This window comes from Alligator sinensis, unplaced genomic scaffold (genome assembly GCF_000455745.1).
Source record: "Alligator sinensis unplaced genomic scaffold, ASM45574v1 scaffold124_1, whole genome shotgun sequence".
NCBI lineage: Eukaryota > Metazoa > Chordata > Crocodylia > Alligatoridae > Alligator > Alligator sinensis.
In genome coordinates, this window is record NW_005842020.1 from 2,879,996 (window position 1) to 2,889,656 (window position 9,661).

The following is a 9,661-nucleotide window of genomic DNA, read 5'->3' on the forward strand; positions in this document are numbered from 1 at the left end:
CTGCAGCATTGGTGCCATTGTGAAGGCTTTGGCTTCTACAACCACAGTTTGCACCACAGAGAGAGAGGCAGCGGTCTTTTGGGAAGGGATGGCTTCCACCTCACTCTATTGGAGAAGAAGCTCTTCTCAGCCAGAATGGCTAACCTGCTTGACTGGGCTTTAAACTAAGTTCACTGGGGGATGGGAGGATAACCACCAGTACAAGCCCACCAAGCACCAATCACAAAATCATCAGATCAGGCTGCTCAAGGGAACTCACTCCTAGAAAAGCCCTTGGGCTGGGGGAGGAGTGCAGGGAAGCCTAGGGCCTCCAGTGGCAGCCTCACTTGCCTGTACACAAATGTCAGGAGCCTGGGGAAGAAACAAGAGGAACCAGTCCTCCTGCTAAACAGTAATGACTATGATCTCATAGGTATAATGGAGACCTGGTGGGACTCCATCTATGACTAGACCACAAGTATAGATGGCTATACCTTATACAGGAGAGATTGTGTTGAAAGAAAGGGTCGGGGTGTAGCTCTCTATGTGAAGGAACCCTACAAGCGGAGATTGCCACCCACGGAGGGTGACTTGAAAGCCTCTGGGTTAGAATATAAGGTGGAACGTGGAGAAGGGAATATAGTGGTAGGAGTCTACTACAGACCTCCAGATCAGGAGTATAAGAGCTTGACCATGAATTCGCTAGGGAACTGGCTGAGGCTGCATGCTCTCAGTGCATGGTTGTCATGGGAGACTTCAACTACTTGGACATCTCATGGGAAGAGCATTCAGCCAAATCCAATTGGGCACAACACTTCCTCACATGCATGGATGAGCTCTACCTGTCTCAAGAAATTTATGGGCTGACAAGATGTAAGTCACTGATGGACCTGGTACTAGCCAAAGGGGGTGATCAAGTCCGTGACTTAAGAATCAAAGGGAAGCTGGGAGACAGTAACCACACGTTGATCACTTTTGCTATCCATCACAAAGCTGGCATGTCAGTCAGCAGAAGTCAACTTTAATAAGTTTTAATAAGGAAAGCTGACTTCAATAAGCTCAAGAGGCTAGTTTTCGGGGCCATGAGAGGCTATGATCTGACAGGAAGGTGAGTTCACAATGAGTGGTTGCTCTTTAAGGAAGCAATACTGGAAGCACAAGCGATAGTCCATTCCAGCCTGTAGGAAATGTAACAAAAGGGCTTGGCAACCCCCTTAACTTAATAGGAAACTCATGGATCTCTTGCATCTAAAAAGAGAAGCTTATAAAGGATGGAAGACAGGAAACACCAGTAAGGAGGAGTATTCAGCACTGGTCCACACCTGTAGGGAGCAAACTAGGAAAGCCAAGGCTGTAACTGAACTCCAACTGGCTACATGAATCAAGGACAATTAAAAAGTCCTTCTTCAGATATGTGGGAAGTCAGAAAAAAAACAAGGGCAACATTGGACCCTTGCTAAACCAAATGGGGCAGCTAATAACTGACACCCAGGAAAAAGCCAATCTGCTTAATGATTATTTTGTGTCAGTCTTTCACCAGCCCAAAAGTGAAAACCCTGCCTGACAAGATGCAAGATCACCAGGGTAAGGGTAAATATACACCCACCATTGGCTTAGATCTGGTGAGGGAACACCTTGAGAGGCTGGACACCCACAAATCAGCTGGTCCAGATAGATTGCACCCAAGCGTGCTAAAGGAACTGGATGACATCATAGCATGGCCGCTGGAAGGATATTTGAGAACTGGTGGTGCTTGGGTGAAGTACCTGAAGATTGGAAGAGGGCCAATGTGGTGCCTATCTTTAAGAAAGGTAGGAAGGAAGATCTGGGAAACTACAGGCCAGTCAGTTTGACCTGAATCCCTAGAAAGATCTTCTAAAAAGTCATCTAAGAAACCATTAATGACAGGATAATGGAAGGCAACATTCTAAGGGATAGCCAACACAGTTTTGTTACAGGTAGGTCTTGCCTGACCAACCTCATTTCCTTCTATGACCAGGTGACATATCACCTGGACAAAGGAGAAGAGGTTGACATCATATATTTTGACATAAAAAAAGCCTTTGACCTGGTGTCCATGATATCCTCTTGGTAAATTTGGGGAACTGCGGTCTTGACAACCCTATGGTCCAATGGCTGGGGAATTGGCTCCAAGGTCAGACCCAGAGAGTGGTAGTTCATGGAACCAAATCAACATGGCACATAGTGACCAGTCGTTTCCCCCAAAGCTCTATTCTTGAACCTGTACTCTTTAATGTATTTATAAATGATCTGGACTCTGGTGTCAGAGCAGACTGACTATGTTTGCTGATGACACCAAACTATGGGGAAGAGTGTCCACAGTTGAGGATAGACTGGGGATCCAAGCCAACCTCGACAGACTCGCAAGGTGGGTGAATGAAAACTTGATGGCATTCATTATGGAGAAATGCAAGGTGCTCCACCTCAGGAGAAATAAACTGCCTATCACACTTATAGGCTCAGCAGTGCTACACTCGCTAGCACCACAACTGAAAGAGACTTGGGGCTCATGATCGACCACAAGATGAACATGAACACTAATGCAATACTGCAGCCGGCAAAGCAAACAAAACTGTGGCTTGCATTTACTAATACATCTCTAGCAAGACCCAGGAAGTTATCCTGCTGTACTCAGCCTTGGTGAGGCTGCAACTGGAGTACTTCATCCAATTCCAGGCTCCACAATTCAGAAAGGATGTGGAGAAGCTTGAAAGAGTGCAGAGGAGAGCCATGTGCATGATCAGAGGGCAAGAGAACAGGCCTTACGAAGAGAAGCTGAGAGCCATGGGACCCTTCAGCCTGGAGAAGCGCAGGCTTAGGGTTGACTTGGTGGCAGCCTATAAGTACATAAGGGATGTGCATCAGGATCTGGGGGAACAGCTGTTCACCAGAGCACCTCAAGGGAAGACAAGATCCAATGCTTACAAACTACTGCAAGAAAGTTTTAGGCTGGACATAAGGAAAAACTTCTTTACTCTCCAAGTCCCCAAGGCCTGGAATAGATTCCCCCTAGAGGTGGTGCAAGCACCTACTCTGGACACTTTCAAGAAACATTTGGATGCCTATCTTTGCTGAAACCCTTTGATCTGAGCTGACTTCCTGCCCCTTGGGCACGGGGCTGGACCTGATGATCTTGAGAGGTCCCTTCCAGCCCTAATGTCTATGAAATCTATGACATACTTTGTTTTTTGTTCTAACTAAACAAGAATCTCATTTTTGGTTTTGTATTAGAGTAGTACCTCCATGCCCAAATGATTCAGCAATTCATGTGCTGAGGAAGGCTTGATATAATTTGCAAGACTTGCTAAAAGTTTATTTCTTTTTCCCACTTAGCTGGTAATATGGGTTAAATTCCTTTCATTGTGCTATCACCTGCCACTGAAAGTATTTCAATTGTCAGGTTTCATTTTCATTTCCTGGGCTTGTCACATGCATGCTGTTATGCTTCTCCTGCTGTGCTGTTTGTGTTTTTCATACTGCATCATCAAACCCAGCCTGAATTTAACTCTGCTTTGGTTTTTAGATTTAGATTTATTTAAGATTTCTGATTCAAATACAAAAGTTCATGAGTTCAGTTATATGTATTAATATTGACAACTGAGAGCATTCACATAATTCTTTCATCAGACATACTCATTGGACAACTGCATGAACAATCTTCTAAATGTCTCAAACTAAATCAGAAATTGTTTAATCTATTACTTTCCAGGTAAAGTAATTAATCTACCTGGGATCTTTGCTTACCTTGGTTTAGAATAATTAATACTTTTAGTAGTTTTGCTATATAAGTGAAAAGGGCGTAAAGTATAAGATCCTGGTGCTCAGATGAACAATCTTGCTGATCTACTTGAGTCCTTCAGGGAGGAAAGGATACTGTCAGGGGTTCTCTGTTTCAAGTCCCTCTCTGTAAGCCTTGTTTTGAATGTTTTAACCCATAACTCCTTCCCTGTTTCTTTCTTCTCTTGTCCCAAGTACTCTATTGTAACACCTCTTCTAGCCTCCTTTAACAGGAAGGGCTTATAGCAAGAGTCAGACCTAAAAGTCAACTCACCTAAACCATCCTCTGGTTCTAGGTTCCAAGAGGGCCTTTGAACCTATTACATAATTTTAATCTGAAAACAATAATGCCTATAACATTGTAGGAACAAAATAAAGGAAGATAGAATTGAATTGACACATTTCTTAATGGAAAATTTGTCCTTTTTCTATGTATTATTTGGACCTATTGGCAGATTTTTACAATTTTTGAACAAACTTTATTTGAGCAGTCAAATACCCAACCTTAGTACAAACTACTCAGAAATGTATAAGCCATAAAAATTAAAAACAGTTTGTAATAGAGGAAAAAACCAAACCAAACCCAACCCTGAGGTGTTGCAGTGAATGTTACAAGGTATCATTATAATGTATTACAAGTAAAATGTTGCAACTTAATGGCATCCATTGTATTCTGATTGAAGGACCATTCTTTGCAAAGCCATATCATTGTTGTAGCAGCCATAGTAATTGCTTATATGGAAAGTGCTAAAGTTATGTTGGAGATGTTTTTGACACTGTTGATGTCCTTTCATGGGGTTCAGACCCTAAAAGCAAGTGGAACAGGCAACATGTATTCACCAGCTCAAGCTAAATGGTTCACTAACACTCTGTACATTATTATGAGGTATCTTCAGCTGTGCAGTATGGCTTCTGTTATTGAGATAAAAATCACTACTGCAGAAACTCAGATTTAGGACTTCACAATATGCAAAACATGAAGCTGATACCCAAGCATCCTTCCTGAATAGTGGGTTTTAATTCACCAGAGCCCAAAGGAACAGAAAGATGTATCACATAAAGCAGAATTTCAAAATAATTAAATGTCAGCAGAAATTGTAAATTTAAAAAATGACTATCACTTTCTTAATTTGTTTAGAGCTAGATATAACCATGTTGATGATTCTTTAAGTTTATACCAAAGCACATAATGAGCAATTATACCACACATGATAGATTCTGCAGTGAAATATTATCATTTAGCAGCTGGATCTTTTACAAACATAACAGAGTGTGATCATGAAGGGTACTAGAACTAACCATCTGCTGCAAAAGACTATATCACAAATTTAAAAATTCCAAGTTTAAAATGGAATTTATTTTACCATACCTTATTAATCTGCTGAAATGTGTATACTGTACAGGAAATGGATGATGGATAACCAAAAATTATATAATCTGAATTATTATGTCTAAAAAAAGTTTGAACTTGGCTTTAATGTCAAACTCTTATATGTTTAGTCCTAAACACCACTTGAATCCCACTTAAAACTTTAGATATAGTCCAATGTGTAGTTCCATTGACCTCAGTGGGAGCTATTTATACATATCTGAAGTCAGAATTTGCCATTGCATTTGTTCTCTAAATTTATATTGAAAAAATTAGGAAAACTTTTAAGGAGATATGCTATATTATTCCTGCCTCCTGAGGTGAAATTTCATTCACTAAAAAATTCTCCAGAACTAAGAAATCCCAACTGCTATTTTAGATTCACTCCTTCCCATAGGCCTGTTAAAGTCTATAATATTAACATGTTAAATATGTAGACAGTGGCCACTGCACCATTTCTTTAGAAAGGCTTAATTTCAGATAGTGAGATGAGAGTTTATGTCTGCCTAGTTGTAATACCTTGGAAGTTTTTACCTCAGAAATTCATCTATCACAATGTTGAGTCGTATAAATGCCTAGGTATCAGTAGAAAGTCTTCTGATAACACTATGTGCATGAGAAGAAAAAATCTTTTACATGTTAAACGCATGCATAGTATTTTAAACTTAAAACTATTTAAAATATTATTCAAAACTAAGACCACTTCTGTGAGATGATCCAAACTCAAAATGAGCATTAAGACCATGTGTGCAAGAAGGGAAGACCAAAACAACTGATGGTGAATTGGCAAGTTGTTTTGTCAAGTCAAAGGAATATTATTGCTATTGGTGCATATTATAACAGTCCACAGACAGTGCTAGATTACAGAGAAACCCTGGCTTTTCTTTAGACAGAAATAGATTAGTCTGGGCAAGGTAATATCTCATGCTGTACAGCATTCAATCCATGATCCTACATACACATATAGCTGTCATTCCTGAGATTTATGCCCAGTAGCTAAAGACATCTTCATAATTGTCTCATTCAGTTGATAAAAAGTGCCCTCCATGTATGTATGAAACTACTTACTCAAACCTTGCATACAACCTTAGTAAAAGTCTTGAATTTAAAATTGCCCATAATTTCAACTCATTGCTTTTACCTTTGAGATTAAATTGCATCTTGATACATACTTAGAAAGGGCATCTGACAGTTATGATAAATAAAGCCCCAGTCTTTCCTAGGTCAATTTAGAGAGAATATTTGAAAATGAAAATGACTCATGTTTAAATAGCATCATTTAAAAGTCTGACTTAACATGAAAATTCCCCTTCCAAGGTCACTGCACTTGTATAGTACATGATATAACACTTTTCTCTCTCTTCCCAAGTAAAACATGTAAATGACAGATAGAGCAACATGTGCTCCTTGACACCAAGCTTTAGCTCAACAGCAAAGTGTTTTTTTGTTTGGTTTTTTTTATGCAGTATAGAAAATCTCCCCTGGTTTTGTAAACTGTATTTGATGTCAATCAGCCAACTCTCAATGTAACATAAAGAAGGATTAGAGCTTTTTTATGACATATTCATGTAGTATAGTGAAGAATCATTTCTAGAGCAAAATGATTTGAGGGAGAGGGGAGCAGGGAGGGATCACTGAGTTCCAGGTACAATTTTTTTTAACTTTTCACAATATTTGGTTCTTTGAGATTTGAATGCCAAATAAGATACAATGAGACCCAATTTTCAGAAGTCCTCACAACTCCAGTTGAAGTTACTGGAAATTGTCAAGTGCTTAATACTTCTTCAAATTAGGGTCCATGTATATGTATCTATCAATCTTAAGGGATTGCATTGTCAGAAATTAACATATTTCTGAGTGCTTTACGTGGAAAACAGATTGTTAACAAGTTCCCTGTTGGGTGGAGTTCCTTATTCTTGTCTTTCAGGGCATGGGAAGCCTGACTGGTAAGGTCAGAGTGCAGAAGTAAGACTCTACATGACAGGACATTAGTTTAACTCCACTCCAGCTAGAAGCTTGTTGGTGGTTAAATGTAGCATCATGGCAAGGAATATTGAGAAGTGTTGGAGCGATGATGCAGCCTTGCTTAACTCTCATTTTAACCTCAGAGGGGTCTCTGATAGATTCATGACTGAGAGCCACAACATGCATACCATCATGCAGCAGACAGAGAATGATGACGAATTTCAGTGGGCATCCATACTTCAGAAGGATCCTCTACAATACTTCTCAGATGACAGAGTCAGAAATTTTCATGAGGTCAAACAAGGCCATTGTAGAAAGCCTTATGTTGTTCCCAACTTTTTTCTTGCAGCTGGCAAGCCGTGAAGATCATGTCAGTTGTGCCTCTTGATGCCCTAAACCCACACTGAGATTCTAGGAGGAGCTCTTCAGTAAGTGGAAGGACACAGTTCAGAAGGGTTCTTGCAATGATCTTTCCAGTGGTGGACAGCAAGATGATACATCTGTAGTTTCCAAGGTTGGTTTTGTCTCCTTTCTTGAAGACTGTCACAATAATGGCATCCCTGATGTCATTTGGGATTTCCTCATCATTCCAGATCCATAAGATGAGGGGATGGATCTGTGATGTGAGCTCCTCTCCTCCCTGTTTTAAGATTTCAGCAGGGATTCCATCTGCTCCAAATGTCTTCTTGTTCTTTATCTGCTTGATGGCTTTCCTCACCTCATCAAGGATTGGAAGGATTCTGAGGTCATCTCTGACTGGGTGTTGTTGGATGGAGTTGAGAACACTCTCTCAAACAGCAGTGTCTCAATTGAGAAGGTTTTCAAAATGCTCTTTCCAATAGGCATTGATGGCTCCCTATTCCTTGATCAAGTCTCCTTCATCCTTAGGTCTCAAGGGGGTTGATCCCTGTGTGCTCGGACTGTAGATGTATTTGATGGCACCAAAGAAGCCATGTATATCGTGGGTGTCAGCCAGATATTAAATCTCCTTAGCCTTGTCTTGTCACTAGTTGTTCTTCATATTGCACATCTGCTTTTGGACCTCTACCTTGGCTTGTTGGAGATTCAATTTCTTTTGCTTGGAGTTGGTGTCATTTTGCCATCACAAAAGGCCTTATACTTGCGATTGATCAACTCTTGGATCTCCCAGTCACTCTCATCAAACCAGACTTTATTTTTCCTCATAGAGAATCCAAGCATCTCTTCACAAATGCTGCTGATGGTGGCCTTGAGGGCACCCCACATGCTGCTAACATTCTCCCATTGTTGTTGATTGGAATTCACCAGTTTTTCATTGAGGCACTGGTGGAAGAAGTCTTGCTTGCTCTGGTCCTTGAGTCCCCCAGTGTTGATCTTATGTTGGCATTGCTTCTGCTTCAGCTGTCATTTGGGAGTTAGTTTGAGTGACATAACTGAGTAGATGAGTCGGTGATCAGTCCAGAAGCTCTTAACATAGCTCAGATAATGCACGGTGTTATTAGGCTGCACAGTTAGTGTCTCATGTAGATGTGGCCAAACAGAGTCAGAATTCTGCCAGAGACGATTCCTGGTGCCTCTTTCAATAAGCAATCAGAAAAATGCAAAATGACCCTTCTACCTGATAACTTTATTCAGGCTCAGACATTGTGGTCTAAATCTGCACCTTCCAAGCTGCACTAGCTTTTTATCAGTTTTTCTGCTGTGTCTGTTAAAGACATTGCATATCATCTTTGCCACTATTGACCATACCCCTCTAACCAACTTCAGTATTCCTACCCCAAAGAGGTCCTGTCACTTTCTCTCTCATATTCCCATAATAGAACTACCTGATTATTTATGTATCTAGGCATTTATACTGCACTTGAATAGGAGTATCAATCATATCCTTTTGCAAATAAAGGTTACACATAACTCTAGGTAGTTATTAATATTGTATTCGATAGCAAAATTAGATCATGTCCTATTAAAAAAAAAAGAAGAAACTATTAACTGCAGGCACCTATTCAGAGTTTAGGAAATAAAACTAAAAAGGCTCTGTATCAGAAGTGCTTTCTAAAAAAAACCTTTTTCTTCTTTTTTGGGAGGGGCCAGAGCACCTTGACATTAGTATAGACAGTGAATGTATGACCCCTTCCCTTAATTTTATTTTAGTTCAGGCAATTATAGAGACATCTAAGAAAATACATGTTCTTTGATATGTATACACATCTTTTTTATTTCAGACCTGTTTCTTTACTTTCTTTTAGACTAAAGGTGACACAAAAGCCCCTATTAAAGTATGAGGAATGAAGCTAAGTTTATTCATGTCAAAGAAACAGAACCTTTGTTAGGCATCTTGCAAACTTTTAAATCAAGGCAGGAGAATGAATATACTCAGAGGAATTTAGAAAGACTAAAACTAGAATTGAAAAAGTCTTCTCTTCTGGATAGCTTAGGAAAGCTTCATATTCAAATATTGGTGGTTTTAATTAAGTTTTCAAAATTCAGTTTCCTAAGAAGGAAAGAATCCTACTCAGTAATCATACAGGTAAGTGCTTTAGTAAGATGTGTTGAGTGCAGATTAGGAATCTT